At 39.0% G+C, this 17,652-nt stretch overlaps 1 protein-coding gene and 1 long non-coding RNA gene across 3 annotated transcripts in view; one reads left to right on the top strand and one right to left on the bottom strand.

Annotated features, from left to right (window-relative positions):
• LOC130173940 (uncharacterized) overlaps positions 1-17,652 on the top strand; it is a 131,775-nt gene that overhangs the window by 25,812 nt on the left and 88,311 nt on the right. The window lies entirely within an intron of this gene.
• Positions 1-17,652, bottom strand: part of frmpd3 (FERM and PDZ domain containing 3) — an 82,680-nt gene that overhangs the window by 34,269 nt on the left and 30,759 nt on the right. The window contains exon 2 of one of the 2 annotated variants that reach the window (XM_056383510.1): positions 10,571-10,742. The exons of the other annotated variant lie outside the window; for it this stretch is intronic. The gene's annotated coding sequence lies outside the window, so the exon portion shown is untranslated. The remainder of the gene's footprint in view (positions 1-10,570; positions 10,743-17,652) is intronic. 2 annotated transcript variants of the gene reach the window in all.

The raw sequence follows: 17,652 nt of genomic DNA, 5'->3' as shown, positions 1-17,652 counted from the left end.
TGGAGGTGAGAATAGGAGAAATATGAGTGTATTTTAGTCACAAACGATGAGGATAGGTCTCTTTTGTGGAAACTTTGTTGAAGTTTCAGCTTTTCTTTGGCTAAGGAATTGATTTTTCCTTTTCTACCTCTATAGACACTAAACTGTGTCCATCTTTGTCATAATAAGGTGCAAAGGTTGTAATACAATGGTGGAAGATGCTGCAAATACCTCACCAAATATTTAAGGTTAAATTTCACATATTTGTGTGAGTGGACCGGCAGACACCTCGCAACTCTCTCCTCTCCTCTCCAGCACAGCATGATAGCCTGTGCTCAGCCATGTGTGTGAAGTTTGAGAAAGCAAAGTTGATTGCAAAGTGGTGGTGTTGTGACAGGGGCACTGAGAGGTTAGTGCAATACAATGTGTGTTTACATGTATTTGGATGTGGGGAGGAGGAAGGAAGGAACTGCAGGGGAGTCAAGGATTGAAAGGGTAAATTAGATTACCTTGTGTGTGGGTTTCGTGGGGACAAAAAGGGGAGGTTAAGCATGAAATACAGTTAAAAGTTAATACAATTAGACACTGTGGTTGGTGTTAGTGTCAGTGCCAGACCTGTTTTTATGTCAGAATGTAATCGTATTCTCAAGCCTTCTACTCTGTATGCAGGACAAACAACTGTCTGATTGCATGAAGATAATTAACAGCTGTGCTTTGTGATACTGTGTACTGAATGTGATTTCTAGCCTTCTGTCTGCTGTTCCTCTGAGCTGCAGACACACCAAACTAAACAGAGCACAAACTGGCTAGAAAGACAGATTATGTGCTTATGAACCGTTCAAGGTAATAAGGTCAGGCTACAGAAAAGACACAAAATATTTACTGTGTCCACATAAATAGAACTGGATGCTTTGAGAAGACATGATTGGAGATGGCAGAGCCATTATAGCACAGGTACAAGCTGTGAGACGTATAACTGCACTGACAGAAGCTAAGCTGTCAGCAAAATTACTGCAGCTTTTTGTTACAAAGCTACAAATGTATCGAGGCTTGAGGGGTTTGTTTTAGAGGCTATAGTGGCTGCTTCTTCTTCAAAGCTGTAACTTCTCATCTTTCCTGAGGATTCATCTCATGTTGAAGTCAAAACAACAAATAATGAAAATTCTGTTTTAACTTTAATTTGTCTGATGTGGTTAATTTCTGCAGCCAACATGCTGGGAGGAAATGTATTCATTGGCAGAACTGAGCCTTAAAGTTTACATACTGCACTTTATTTCCTCATTATAGTTTTGGGACTTTTGCTGTGACAATGAGAAGAACTCCACATGCAATCAGTTTGTGTAGTCAGTCAGTCAGTCAGTCAGGAGGCAAGCCGACAGTATTGGGAAAGCTACTTTGAAAGCATAGCTTTGAAAGCCACCAATTACATTACACTGGAAGAAGTTTTCACTACAGAGTTGAGAAATCTAGTTTGGTTCAATAAAGCTACTTAGAAAAAGTAGTTCAAACTACTTTGTTAAAAAAAAAGATCAAATTGAGTATGTACATGTGATATGAAAGTTAAAAAGATAAGATATGAAAGAAAAAAATCACATGCCGGCAAAAAAGTGCCTCTGAATTAAGCTTATTGCAAAAAGTGCGTACTTGTTCACAGGTCATAACGTAAAACCAAAAAAAAAAAAAAAAAGACCAAAAAGATACCCCACTGTTCATGGGAAACAGCTGGAAAGATACGGTTTCAGTATGGCCATGGTGATTCTTCCTCAGGCTGAGGTTCAGGAGTTTTATCCATGATGACGTTTGTCATTGTGTGAGCACTGAGCAATGCCCGACCTTGGCTTTTGTAAATGCACTACACAAAGGTGAAGTGTGTGGTATGGACTGCCTGACAAATGCATTGCCTGGGTATGCCTTCACAGTGGTGAGGATGGTCAGTGGGGCTCAGTTACAGTAGAGAAACAATGGTAAAACAAAAATAAAAAATCATTCCTATCCTTTTATGGCCCAAAATCATTTGTACTTTCAGTACTTAACTACACAAAAATGGAGAAAAGTAATTTAACTACTTGAATCACTGTGCACATATGTATGTAGCTGAACTACCAGCAAGCTAAACTAAGCAAATTAAACTACTATTTTAATTAAATGTATTTCACTCCTCCCCAACACTGCAGGCAGGCAGGTGCTGAGCACCGATATGTTTCTTATCGTCAAGCTGCCTCCTCTCAGCTCATCAGTCCAGAGCACATCACGCACATGCACACACATACACACATACACACATCACACACAACAACATCACACATCCTTGGGTGTGATACAGAGGCAGAAGGAGTAGAGGGAGAGGAGAAGGAAGAGAACTGAGAATCTATTTACCTGTTTTGGAAAAGAAGCTCTTGGGAAGATGTTCTGTGTTTTGACAGTTGATTCACTGCATGAGCAATTTTTCACTCAGACATTGAGAACAAGATTTCATTCTTGAGTTTATGTTTGGGATTACAAAATAATGAATGACCCGCCACTGCATCTACAGAGCCCTTCACTCGCAGTATCTTATTAAGAGAATGGCCAAGTGTTGCATTACTCAGACTGTGCCTCAGCATTTTACTTAAGAGCCGTAACCAAGAGGAAGGACTGGAACGGTAGCCAGAAGCTCTGAGGTGACATTTACGATTTTAAGATGACGGCTGCGTGTACTTAATTAAGAAATAGCAGGGGACATCAGCCACTTTCTTCCTCACTGTTCCCTAAGAGAGCTTATTTCATGCTCCAGAAAGTCTTTACATTTCACACGTGAACATGCATTTGTGTGTGTGTGTGTGTGTGTGTGTGTGTGTGTGTGTGTGTGTGTGTGTGTGTGTGTGTGTGTGTGTGAGTGTGTGTGTGTGTGTGTGTGAGTGTATGTGTGTCTTTGTGTCTGTGTGTGTCTATGCTCAGGATATTGCGCCAAAATCATAAATTGCTTCATTACTTCTATTGCTTATTATTCTTCAGTAATCTTTGAGACACACTCATACTCAACTTTTTTTATGTTTTCGGTATAAGTTTAAAGCAGAGTGTCTTAATATTTTGGCAGCATTGCATCTTCAGATTGCTTGTTTACTTGGACTAACAGTCCGAAACCCAAAGATATTCACTTTACTATCATAGGTTACTAAAGATAAATAAAATTAAATAGCTAAATAGCAAATACTGACATATAAACCAATACGCGAATGTAATATATGTACATACAGTATATTAAATTTTTATATATGAAATAGTGATACATATAAAATAAAAATGCATATGTAAAAATTATACATGAAACCTATTGGAAATGGAATCATTTCATATGTTAACATATGTATATGTATGATTATGTATGTTTGGTTATATTGTAGATGTATGTTAACTTATATCCATCCCAAAGCCTGTCAATATATGTTGATATTATATACAGTGGGTTCCAAAAGTCTGAGACCACTTTCCTAGGATCAGAAGATATTTAAAATGACATGTATAAAAACATGTATAAGCTTATAGTATTTTTATATATATATGTTATTTTAATAAACCTGTATATATAAATGTAATATATATTGTTAATATGTATGGTGGCAACATGTTAAAAATTCATCATATAGATATTTCTAACATATGTACATATACAAATTTTACTATGGGTATTTCATGTTATAAACTTATATCTTAATATATCAAGAGGATGTACATATGTGATAATAATATATTCCCTTATACTTAACATATATGCCAACATCACTCTTGATATAGGGACATATACAATATGTCATATATTACATTTTGCTTAAAAAATAACAGGGAATCATCAATAAACATTGTTGCCAGTTCTTTTTCTGTTAATCTCTCATCTGTTCATCTTTTCTACTAACGACATAAAAAACCTTTTATTTATCACTCAGGGGGTTTATTTGATCCAGTCTGTCATTATTTTACAAACAAAACAAAATAAAAAACATTTGCCTCTCACATTTTTTCTAAAATACCTGTGAACTCAGTAGATGTGGATTTACATATTCCTCAGGTCAGCGATCACCATAGCAACCTGTGGAGCAAGAAGCAAAATATCTTCTCTACAGTGCAGCAGCTGTAAGCCTGAGGGCTGAGAAACGAAGAGAGGTTATGAGTAAGAGGACACACTGTACAAACCCCTGAGACTACATCTACATGTAGAGCTACATCCACATCATCCTCGTAGTCTTTCTGCTCCTTAACAAAAGCTCTCTCTCTCTCTCTCTCTCCTGCTCATCCTGTCTTTTATTTGACTGTCTACTATGTCATCAAATACCCTGTTATACTGTACATAGTATTGCTAATGCCATTTATTGTAGGGATCTAGCCTTTAAGCTTACACAAATCGTCTTTACTTAGTTGTTCTCAACACATCTGTGCAAGTACCTCTCACGTAGTATCACTCAAGAAATAATATGACGATTGATTTAGAGGAAAACAGGTATCCGTGTGTGTTAGTGTCTGTGTGTTCATGTGTCAATCTTTGCACCTCAGCAGCTCTATCCCTAATCTTTAGTTTCTTGTGTTGCTGCTGTGAACCGTCTGTGTCCAATTCATTTATTTGTTTGTCTCCACACGTCACTCCCTTCTCTCGCTGTCTGTGTGTTTATGTGCATGTGCGTGCAGGCAGGTGTGTGGGTGTAACTGCCAGCTGTCAGGCTGCTAATTTCAGAGGAGTTACATAAAGCATAGCCTGAAAATGACATTTGGCAGGTCTGAGCACCATGGGAACTGTGGATCAACAGAGCATTGTAGTGCTTTATATTGACTTAACGTTGCTATGTTTTGATTTTACATTTTTCCTTAAGACATTGAATTAAGAGAAGTTATACAGAGAGTTACCATATTGGCATTTACATTGTTTAAAAATGGCATGCTGATATAGGATTACAAAATGACCACTCATGTCAAGTATTTTGAAGATTTAACTTTGTTTTCATAAGTTAAAGCTCATTTTGTTGCCCTTTGGCGGCTAAACAATGAAGAGTGCCAACAATCTTTTCATGACTTTTAGTCTTGGGTTTCCAAAGATGCTGCATGCCAGTTTCAGAGATTACTGGATCAACAGTCTTAGAAAAGTTTATAAAAACAGAACTGCATTTCATTCCATAGTGGTCATGCTGTCACTCTGGATGTTCTGGAAACTTACAGGCTAAAGAAAAGATTCACTGTTACTGCACCATGGAGATCATTTATTGACATTCAATATAAATGCATTTTAATTACTGGTCTTCAAGGTGTATATATATATATATATATATAAAATATTGCATATGACTCCTGGTTGTTCTACAGAAATGTTTAAAAAATCACAGGTTGTCTATATACCTGAGAAAGGCCCTGAGAAATGTCACAAAATCACATTTTGTATATACAGGACTTTCTGAACTTGCACCTTAATCTCATTATCAACCTATAGTTTATATTTGGTGTCTCATATAATATATCATTAAATATCATTAAATTAAGGATATTGAATTTAAAGATCAGTAAAGTCCAATCCTATCTCTAAATAAATCATTAGGTCAGTTGTGATAGTTTTAAATCAATGTATTGAAAAATCTGTCACTATCCTTCAAAGTATGAAAACTGTAGATATGCGCAGTTTAAGCCTCATCAGTCATCATGACAGAAAATGACACCTACAGGCTGGGGACTGCAATATGGGATATTTAAAATCTCCTGAAAGGTGCTTTAGAAGGTATTGTGCGACTCTTTTTTAAACATTGAAAAAGGCGGACAAAAGCAAAGAGGGAGAGAGCTCACAAAGGTTGACATAATATACTCAGGATGACCCAGAATGTATGGAAAATTAATTTCATTCTGCACACAGTTGTTGAAGAGCTATAAGCCTAAAAGTAAAATGAGTTGAGCGAGTGCTTCCCTTGAGGCTGATTCTCAAAAAATGTTAAATGGTGGTACTTGTGCAGTACTTGTAGAAAGTAGATACTGTACATCCAGACATCCACACATATACTGTAATCCCCCTTGTGTATATGAGCAGACAATATATTACAGTATGACTCAGTCTAACGCAACAGTCCAATATAACAGCCTCAATAGAATTAACACTGATATTATTTTGCATCGCAGGTTTATCTTTTTGGGGTGCCACATTTCAAGAGAATTTGGCATGACAGCATTAAAGGGCTGCTGAAAATCAATTTGCTGATGGTTGCCACTTAATCATGTTTTCCCATCACTCGAATTGGTACGACTTCTGTTGAGGACACAAAATACACAGTGTGAGTAATGGGTGAAACCGTTTTCTAAAAGTTGGGGGGAAAAAATGACATACTGGTGTGCTGCGGCCCACGCTCTGCGCACTCAAATTACAGAGAATTTATCATTCTACGCTTCAGTCTGGCATTGTTTATGAGGATGTGCATGTGCTGCTTTACAACCAAATAACACTAAAACCTTCCCAGACAAGCATCAGCTACATGGAGCAGCCTGCATTCTTCGAAACGGACCTCCTGTCTTACTGAATACTCGGCCTCTGGATGCAGATTTCACTTTGGCAATGATGTAACTCTCTCTGGGGTGGAAGGGGCTCCAGCACTTTGTTCTTGGAGGTGATTAAAAAAAAAAAACTCTTAAGTAATATTCAAGAGGTGATGACAAAATTAACAACAGAGTGGCAAAAGAAATTAAATGACATAAACGCTTATAGAGAAAGGCTAATGTTTTGCATCAACCACCTCCTGTAGAGAGCTATATATCACTTGTCAAACTCCATTTCAACTAATCCATTACCACGATGCCTTTAAGCCTTTTACGTGTATTTCTGTATCAGTCATTTCTTTAGTGCGAAATGTGGATGTCTCGATGAAACTCTCAGAATACATAATGACTTCATTAGTGGTCCTTCTCTGTGATTAATTGGAGTGCTGTGTCATCCAATGTGACAGAGCCGCTCATTGCCAGACAGTGTTGTGACAGGAGACGAGTACCATGTTGATGAGACTGGAGATGTTCACACACATGCTGATGTACACTTGTAAGACACACACACACACACACACACAAACACACACACACACACACACATACACACACACACACACACACAAGTAAGCTGTGTCATCACACACATCCTGTCTTATCTAACGAGCATGAGGTTCCCACCGTGATAGAAAAAAGGGATTTGAGAATAAGACCTGGCTTAAATTCAGTCTACTTTTCAAAGTAAAAAAAAATTAAATAAGAGGACGGTCTACCTGTGAATGACTGATTGCAATTTCACAGTTTTGCCAGCAGTGATTAGCAACTGTGATCTCTTCCTAAATATTTAACACAGTTCTTGATATCAACATGCTGGCACAAGCTCAGCTGTGTTAGTGCCCCAGAGAAGTTGGTATCTCTGTGAACAAGAGAAGAAAGACATCCGAGGGGGCCTCAGCTCCTCAGCTCAAGAGGCTGGAGATAAGAAAATCCACTGTGTTTGATGGTTGCTGTTAGCTCACCATCACAGAATGTTCATCTACAAGGAGCAGGAGAGAAAAAGAACAAAAAAACAAGCTGTATCCACCGTATACAGCAAACTGAGGGAAGGGGAAGTAGAGATAGAGCAGCTGAAGAAAGCAAAGAGTAAATGTCAAGATGCACAGAGAGGACAGGGATGAGGAGAACAAGGGTTACGGTGTCTAGATAAGAGGAATCTACCAGACGCTGAGGATCAGTCTGCTGGTTTTGAACTGGTAAATGCTCCCCACTAGGAAATCCAGCCTGGCCTTTGATGGGTTTCCCTGACTGATGTTGGCTCTAACGACTTTGAACAGGGTGTCTGGAGTCAGTGCAACGGGGGAAATGCGCTGATGTTTCTGCAGCAGAGCTCGACTCTTCAGACAGAGAGATCTCCACAGTATAAAGTCAAATGGCAGACTGTTATTAAATCAATTTGATCAATACAACCATTGAATCAGGTCAGCTCCCATATCGGTAATGTAGCAAAAGAGTAAAAGAGACCTCTTAACTGGAGGGGATTGTCATTTGAGGCTGAGACTCGGTGTTAAATGGCTTCACTGTATTAAAGTACATCTATCTTTGATGAAACCCTTTGGAAAAGATTTGATACAGGGCTACAGCCTCGGAGAAAGTCTCTGGCCTGCATCTGGCTGCTTCAGACAGTTCAATGTCTCTATGGTCTCTTGGTTAGCTGCTGTTAGTTTCTCATATTGCTAAATCTTAGACGGACTTTTGCAGGTAAATCCCACATTTATCCCAGAATCAGCATCAGCCTATGAATCATTTAGGAAGAAATGAGACGCAAAAAGTGTAAGGTAAGAGTCCAATAAATTCCAGCTTAGTTACATTTGCATATTATTAAGTGTCTCCAAAGTGCTTCTGATGATGTAACAGTGGCTTATCTGTACCTCAGGCTTAATCACTCCCTGATCTGTCAGTCTGAGCTATTCCTCTCCACCGGTTTTATGTTCAGATGCAGTCAGAAATAATTAAAGGCCGGGCAACAGATCACATACGAGTCCTCCAGCAGAATCATCATTATGCAGACCACACACATAAAAATGCAGGTGAAAAACAAACTCTCCCTCTTTTTGCCTGATGGCAACACCTTCCATATGCTCGAGTAGCTGTTTTTATCCCCCCTGGCAGATCGCAGAGGTTTTCTTTTTTCTTTTTTTTCTTTTTTGCTGCATCTATGTTGTCTGTCCCAGGCACACCGGGTCTCCACTCAGCACAGCTCAAATCTCTCTGAAGTGGTGAAGGACTCTGGCTTCTCTCTTCCAGAGGTAATACTGAGATATTTGAGAATGGCATTTTATTTGTTCGCTGCAACAATGTGCAGCTGTGAAACTAGGGAGAGAATATCTAAAATTGATTGCATTTAAATGAAACATATTGGCTGTGCTGGCGTGTGGGTCAGTCTGCCGATCAGTCAGTCAACCGCTTTGGTCCAGACTAAAATATCAACAACTGGATTGCTATGAAGTTTTATATTTTGCCCAAACACCTGAAAAACTAATTCCCATCAGCTGCGCTTTGTGTTAATAATAATTCACAAGTGTTACCAGGCTAACACGGTAAACTCAGATGGTGAACAATATACCTGCTACACATCAGCATGACACCTTCATTGTGAACATGTTAGCATGTTGCCATTAGCATGTAGCTCAAGTCCACACAGTACACTGAGAATGCTTGAAACACCGCAGTGTATGTGATGACTGAAATGAATTCTGCAGCAGAGACAACATGACATTTTTACAAATAGATCCAGCCGTGTTGCAGTGGGAATGCAAATGTTCTGATTTTTGACAAGGCCTGATAGTTTACAATCTTAACATCTCCCCCAAGATGTTGTTAATATCAGCTCAGCATGCTCCCCACGACCAGCTGAAATGTATGACACACATCAGGCTTTCTTACTTCAGTCTCCTCTGACACGGACACATATTCATTTGTTGGAAAAGCAAGGTGATAAAACATGTGGCAGGGTTTCAGCACAGAGGAGGTTCTAACAAGCGTAAGTGGCCACCTCTCTGAGACAATAAGTGGGCTCGTGAGTTGATTATAATCCAAAAGCGCTGTGGGGATAAACAACATGTTTTGATGTTTGAGAACATTGTGTTTCATATGCTAATTAAGTAAAGCTTCCAATTGTTGAGATTTCCTTTTTGTGAAATGCAGTGTTTGTTACAAAATGTGTTAATAATACAACAAAGAATGAATGTTTCTAAAACTGAAAGACGGGAATAATCGTAATTGTATATTAATTGCATACACAGTACTTTTCCACACAATTGCGTATGACTGCAGCAAATGTGATTACTGTACTGACTGCAGTCATTTACCCTGCAGCATTATTAAACTCCCTCACACACATCCTGTTATGGCAATAGCCACTGGCTGATGTACCTGGCTCTAACAGAGAACCCACCACTCTGCATCAGCTTTCTGCTCACTGGCATGGAATCAATGCAGAATTGCAGATGTGAGCAGAAAGCTGCAGAGGACACACACACACACACACACACACACACACACACACACACACACACAGACACAAACTGCTGCTGCGCGTGTCATCAAACCTTCTCTGCAATATCATGACAACGGGGGCTTTATACCAAAACACGATTCATAACCTCTAACAGGATATAAGTTATGTTTCGTGGTGGTAAAGAGAAAGACATGTAGACTGAGAAGGTTAGAGGGTACAGCACCGGGAAAAATTATACATGACTCATTTTAAATGGCTTATTAAAGCAGCATGATCAGTCAGTGAGAAAGAGGTTATGCATTTGAGAAAAATTTAACTCTATAGCTTTTGCCTATGGCTCACATTGATAAAGGTTTTAGCATTTAATCCTTTTAAGATTAGGTTTAATATGCTTTTGTTAGATCAAACTGAAAGAGAAGGAGTTTGAGAGCTTTATTCACATGATTAATGTTCTGTCTAACAGTCCGTTTAGCTTTGAAAGGGGTTTAGGTTTTCTACTTTATAAACGATCTCACAGAGTGATATTAATGCAGAGATAAGATCCAGGTGCAGCTTTGGTTCATAAAAAGAGGGTGAAGATAGAAGTGTACTTACGATCTCTGAATGCTGACTTGTGGACAGGAGGTTCTTTTCATAAGCAGGGATCTCCCACAAACACTCACAGGCATATGTGCACGCACACTCACACACACACACGCACACACACGCACACACACACACACACACACACACACACACTCAAGCTGCTGGTTGATGGAGTGTGTACCTGTTGAGTGACACACAAACACAAATGAAGTTAAAGCTTGTCACAGTCAGTCGATGCTGACTGATTGGCTGGCCATCTGTGACAGAACTCTGAAACACAGTGGGCTATTGAAGCAGAAATGGAGGGAAGTCTTTAATGACATCTACGTAATGATGTACTACAAGGCAGTTGAAAGGTGTGAAACATAGTTGTTTGTGGTATGAGGCAGTGAGGATGACATGACACTGTGATGTTCTGATTTGATGCTGCAGATTTGAAATGAAACATGGAAATGGACAGTTAATAGTTAGAAGGCCCAATGTGACAGCAACTGTTTGTTTCATCTGTGTACTGTAGAGCTGAACATGATTTAATTTGTTACTGTCGTACAGCAGCAACACAGAGAACTGCTGGCATGGGGGAAATAGTCTGAAAATGGAAAAGAAATGTGTAACGTTAAACACATTAAGTTCACATCTACATGACTCAGCTGTTTTGCTGAAATTCAAACTGAGATTGTGCTGCCTCTGTTCATATTGCCACGTCTGAACACCACTTTTAATCCGACTGCTAAGAACTTGAAAACCCATTTCTGTTTATAATTTATAAAACGAGAGTGTAAATGATGTTTGACTAAACATGACACTTTCTGTTTTGTAAGTTCTACAAAATTCCACCAAAATAAATTCTGATAAACTAATTAACAAATGATACATGTCCTGTAGTCTCTAATGATGACTCTGCCTTCTCTGCCACTGACTATGTGTTGTTATACATAGGTTTGCTCTAATTACAGATGAGATCATAGGCACACTCTCTAATAAGGGTGCTCACATGGATTACTCACTTGCTGTTGATCAGGCTGTTTGCATACTTTCATGGGTCAAAGTCATTTTTTTCAAACACTCATCTACACTATTACAGGACATGAAAAACTGTGTGCTTGACCCCTTAAATGTTCATAAAACTTTTACACAAATTGGTGTCAGGACATCTACATATGACATTATTGATTTCCAGTAATTCAGCACTGATTACTGATTTTTTTTAAATTGATCTTTTTAAACTTTTTTCGTATCTTTTGCGGTTTGCAGCCTATTTTCATTGTTACCGATGTGATTTGGACTCAACTGAATATATCCAGTTGACTAATTTAACAACCTGAGTCACCATCACTACAAGACTCAACCTCCTGATTCTCAATAACCAAGACAACTGAGATGTACTGGACCAACTTGGCACATGTATCTGCACAAGTCCTACAGTCAAACACTGTGTATAGATTCTATTAATCCGATGCTAATGCGCACATTTGTGCATTAACACTTGGCTATATTATCATTGTCCCCTGATTTACCTAAAGCGAGTGATAAAATATGTTGTACACAATGTTTTTTTACACAAAACAAAATGAATTCCTCTTTTTTATGCCCTACAGTGACTCCACTACATACCAGTGCAATATCCTTTGATAATGTCAAAACATTAAAGGTACCTTGTGTAGTCTTTTACCAATAATGGCCCTGCAATGTAATGTTATGATATGTTATGTTATTTATACAAGTGCACTTCTATGTCCAAAGTGAATGGTAATATATATCAACAAACGGTGGGTTAATCAGGATTCAAACATATTTATTAACAATTTGGACAACCTTAAAGGTGCACTGTGGAGTTTTTTTATAAACAACTACTTCTGTCTACATTCAGTTTTACTCACCTAAATGCAAAACCATTGACAGGAATGTGTATCGCGCCACCTTCATGTCATCAGTGTGATGACACAAAGATGGCACATGTGGCGTGTCTGTTTGTGTGAGGGTGAGGAGGAGGAAGCTAATGAGTTAGTCTACAGTGTTTAGGTCTTCTTCCTATCTCCTTTCTGGTTTGGCAGCTGGACAGCAACACTGTTATTTGAGGATTAAACTTGTTTAAGCATTAAGATGCTTAAGGTGATAGCTGGTGTCCATGGTGACTGAAACATTATGTCCCCGTACTGGTTGTAAATTCTTGCTATGACAGTAATCATGAACATGATGGAGACTAATTGACAACTAGTACTATGTCCAGGTCCAGATATTTAAGCTGTCTTCAGACAATACAGTATAATCAAAATATATACACATGTTGTGTGTATTTTAATTGTTGTTTACTCACTCTTAGCACTCACTGCTTGATTGAGGAATCCCTATCTATGATGCCTTTGCCATTATGTGGTGTTTTGGGCATGCAAATACACTCACACTGCACTGATTTAAAGTATAGGTCTCATGATATGATGTTGAAGTAACTAATGTCACTCAAATCACTGAAACATGCTGTAATTTAATATTTCACCACACTTTTCTAAAGACAGACAGACTGAAATACTCAGCTCTTGTCGAGCGCAGTGTTCCAGTTTTAATGGGCTTAATGACATCCACATTCATTTCAGAATTGCACAGATGATACGTTTCAAAGACAGGCAGCCTGCAGCATTGATCGCAAGAGGCAGAAAGAGTTGGAGACTCACTGGAACCAGGAGAACTCATATATAATGGTCTCCCACTGCTCCTTACAACTGACCCAGGAGGATTGTGTTTTACACGTTGAATATAGAATCCAAGATAAGAATCAGTTCTGACAGAAAAGTAGGAGGATTTTAATTAGCACCTACAAGGCCCAGTGGTGGTTACTGTAATAGTAAGGGTAAATGTTTCACTAGCTTGCACATAGCAGCTGCTCTCGTGCCAGCACCATGGAAGACTCTAACTGCTGTGGACACGGTTTGTTTGGAGACACTGGAGCTTTTTTTAGCAGCAAGAGTCAAAAAAGCACTTACACAACACAGACCTGGACAAAAGAGCGAGTGGAAATGCTAGGGGGGTGGGTAACAATTCAAAGATTTGTGGAAATTTGAGTACACTGTTGACCTCTCACTATTCACGTCTTTACACTGAGTCACACTTACTAATCGGCAGTTACTCTTTCAAGCGGCGAATGGCAGATAGTGTAAGACAGAGAAAAAATGATCAGTAGTAAAAATTTCATAAGTCTATTTAAAGACACAAGACAATAATGAGATCTTCATTTTTGGAATGGGTTTAAAACCTTAAACGTGCAATAAGTTATAACTTTTTTTGGACACTACGTAAACAAGTTGAGCATCATTCGCGTTCATTTTTCAGGCCACCTGGTGAAAGCAAGGAAATATCTGTTTTTTTAGCAGCTAAATGTTCCACTTGCTTGCTAAGTGTGTCTGCTGTGTGATGCTGAGCAGTAAGTGTACAGTTGGTTTTTAGACCTTTTTTGTTTTTTTAAAAAAAAAAACAGCTGCCAGTTGTGGCCGAAAACGGTTCCATGAGAACGAAACAGAAAGTTGCCATAAAGCTGTGTATAGCCAAGGGAAACTATTCAGGCGATCATTCTCTGTGGATTCATCACTACGAGTGAGCGCTTTGACATTGTCACATTGTCTTCAGAAGGTCATTCACAAGACACACTATTATAATAAAAAAAATATTGACGACAGTGTGGAAAAAATAAGAATGGTTGAATTTTTTATTTGTCTTTTTATGTCTGGCACCATATAGCAAATCATTATATTGAGATTAGAAGGTGACACACAAAACACTAATGAATACTGAACTACTGTATATCTTTCAATGCTGTTTCACCAATGGCATGCCCATTATATTTGCTTTTTTTTTTTTTTTTTAAGGCTATCAATCCTCATCCTATAGTCCTCATTATGACTTTTACTGCCTGTCTCACATTCATGAGTCATTCCAGTTGCATCAGGGATATCACTGGTGTAAGCCACAGTTGTGAAAGATGTTGATGAAATTGTATTTGCTGGAGGCCATAGTCGCACACGTTTGTGATGGAATAACAATCAATTGTGTTAATAAATGTTCCCTCAACATTGGAATCTGTCACCATTGTCTGTTACATTTGTATTCATGTTGACACCATGCTCTCAAATATACAGTCTGTGGTTTTTATTGATGGATTATAATGGATTCCTGTTGGGTTGTGGCAGTATGTGCTATGAAACAAGATCTGGGAGGGATTTTGATCTCTATCAGTCAAATATAATATATTGTATATATATAATTATAGACAATCTTTTCCTATTCTTGGTCTGAGTGAGGATTAGGAGGTTGATTTCATGCATAGATATAGATTATTGACTTTAGTACCCAATACATTTGTTTGTTCTCGGAAGAAACTATTCATGGAAAGAGCAGGATCATTTACAGATGTGCAGTAAGGAACTCAATCGTTTGATCATTCAGTGCGTGATGATTTATAATAATGTTGATGCTTCAGCTTCATTGTTCTTCAATAGCATTGTCAGATCTCCATGTTGGTCCGGTGTTTTTGTCTTTTGAGAAATCATTTGTTAGAATCAAGTGAACTGTGAACCTGTTTGAGGTTCAGCCAGCTGATTGTTGAACGTCTTGCCAGGTTAGTTGGTGATTTGCCAGTCAGATAGTCAGGCCCTTTCACCACCTGGTACCATGAATTAATCAACATCATAATGTTAATAAGACTCCTCACCTTTCTGTCCCCTCATCTCTCTTTCCTGCCGATTTCTTCAACACAAATAAACGATGCTTATTTCGCCACTGTTTTTGTCCTAACTCATCTCCCCTATCCCTCTGCCCTCCATCCATCATCTGACTTGTATATTCAGTAAACAGAGCCTGACCCTTTGTCCATCACATTCAGACTATTTTCTTGCATAACACTCTCTGCATTCTCCACCCGCTCGGCTCCTTCCATCTCCCTAGACACAAACTGTATAGGTTTTTATTTGTCCAGTCCAAACATTGTCTGTCTGCACCATCTCATCTCTGCCTCCACCCGCTTCACGTCTCTCCATTGAGGTTGTTTCTAATACCAGGGCAAACACATCCTGGACTCTGTGCTCCTTTAGAAGATTGGTCATATCATGCACACCTGATTCTTACTTGCTTACTTTATCTGCAAAAATACCACTGCTGCCCATTTTAATCTTTAAACTCAAACCAGGTCAACTAGGGTGTGAGCAGTTGTAAACATATATAATGCAAAAACCTAAAGTCAGGAGCATGTTGTTATCTTTGAAAATCTGAGCTTGTGCGTGTCATATTTAATTAATGTGTAGCATATTGTACACAACATCCATATATCAACACTACACCCACAAGGCTGGCACCTGCTGTGTTACTATAGTAACATCACAAGATGCCTCATGGCAGGTACATTTAGCTATCATCACTAATTAGAACTCATTGGCCCATGGGTCTGAACCTCAATTTTTAACCAAGCTAGGGGAACATAAAGAAAAATCACATTGCTGAATGATTGGTGAGGTGGACTGATTGGACCAGACCACAATGATTAGTCCTGAAGTGTCATTAGACAGACACAGTAGACACAGCTGAGGCAAATATGATAGCAAAACCCTTCATGTCACTGTCAGTAGTTGCACATTATCACGTCCACACCAACAACAGTGAGGAGCTCGAGGTATTAATCAGCACTCTCACATTCATCATTTAGTGAACTGGGTCCTGAAGAGATTTCAGAACCATGGACAGCCACTGCCTAATGAAGACATTTGAGAGCACCCTGGTAAGTAATTACAACAGAAAGAAGCGTGATCACCCTCATGGGGCACCCTGAGTAAAAAAATAAGGACCCCTTACTATCTTCATTTAAAAGCGTTTCCCCATTAACCCTAACCATTTATACCCAAAAATGAAATACACTATTTGAGCATTTCTTTGACCACCGCATGCAGTTCATTTGCCGTCAGCCAGTTTTAACTGCAGTTAAAGCTAGCTCCACGATGCACAAGGAATTTTCTGACACAAAGGATAAATACATTTTTTTCCCCACACACTTATCCTGGAAAGAGATCCCACTTTATTTCTAGTAAATGTAATATACTTGAAAGAATTTCAAACCACCATGCATCTTGCTTTCCTTTGGAAGTTCATGCATCACCTGTCCCTCCTCCCCTACATCTTCCAATGTCCTTTCTCCAATTGTTATTCACTGCATCTGCTCACTAATGGAAGCTTTAAAAGGACTATTAAGGAGGGAAATTATGGTCAAACAATTCAGATATATTTAACAAACCTCTTAGCCGTTTCATTTTCTGCATTAGCAGTGATGATTCAATGGGTAAGGCTGAGGTAAGGTGTCAGCTAAAAGCCCATAATGAAGCAGACTGTTTGTCAGGCAGAAAGATAAGGCCTGTAATTGCCCAGGGTCCTGTATTGTCAATATGCATCCTAATGCCTTCCAAGGCTGTGTGGTTATAAGAGCAGGTGCTCAGGCTTTTTCTTCTGCTAGATAACATGTGGCTGTGGCTGATGGAACCACTGGATGTTGTGTGAACAAGAAAAAAAGTGGAAGCTATTTGAATTTGGATAGCCATAATAAACCTGCTGGAGTGTCCAGGCTTAGTGGCATCTCAGTGTCCAAGCTGTTTTTCAAGTGTAAATGGTTCCTATTTAATGCAAGCCTGTACTGTACCTTATGTGTGAGCACCTGTGCACAGCTGCACACACACATTTGTACAAGAAGTGTGTGCTCACACATGTACAGTACACATTGATTTGTGTGCTCTACCTTTGATCACCCCACTGTTAGATGTTCCTGCTAGCTCCTAACCCGGTTAAGCTTTTAATGGAAAGCTGCGGGTCGGCCTTTTCTCTCTGTGGCCTCTGCTGTGGCATGTTTCACTTTGGAAAAAGAAATACTCGCTAATTAAGATAGGTCGTCTCCAGGGGTTGTTCTCTGCAGCCAGTTTTTGCTCAGTGGGAGTGAGAGGTTGACAGGTCTGCAGGCACCACAAATGTCCGTGGAAATCACAGGACGAGAGAGAGAGAGAGAGAGAGAGAGAGGGTGAACTTCGTTTGAGGGAGTAATGAAGAGAACATAAAACAGCTCATAT

The sequence above is a fragment of the Seriola aureovittata genome, chromosome 8, assembly GCF_021018895.1.
Source record: "Seriola aureovittata isolate HTS-2021-v1 ecotype China chromosome 8, ASM2101889v1, whole genome shotgun sequence".
NCBI classification, from domain to species: Eukaryota; Metazoa; Chordata; class Actinopteri; order Carangiformes; family Carangidae; genus Seriola; species Seriola aureovittata.
Note: the sequence above shows the minus strand (reverse complement) of the source record. Positions and strands in the feature narration are given on the sequence as shown.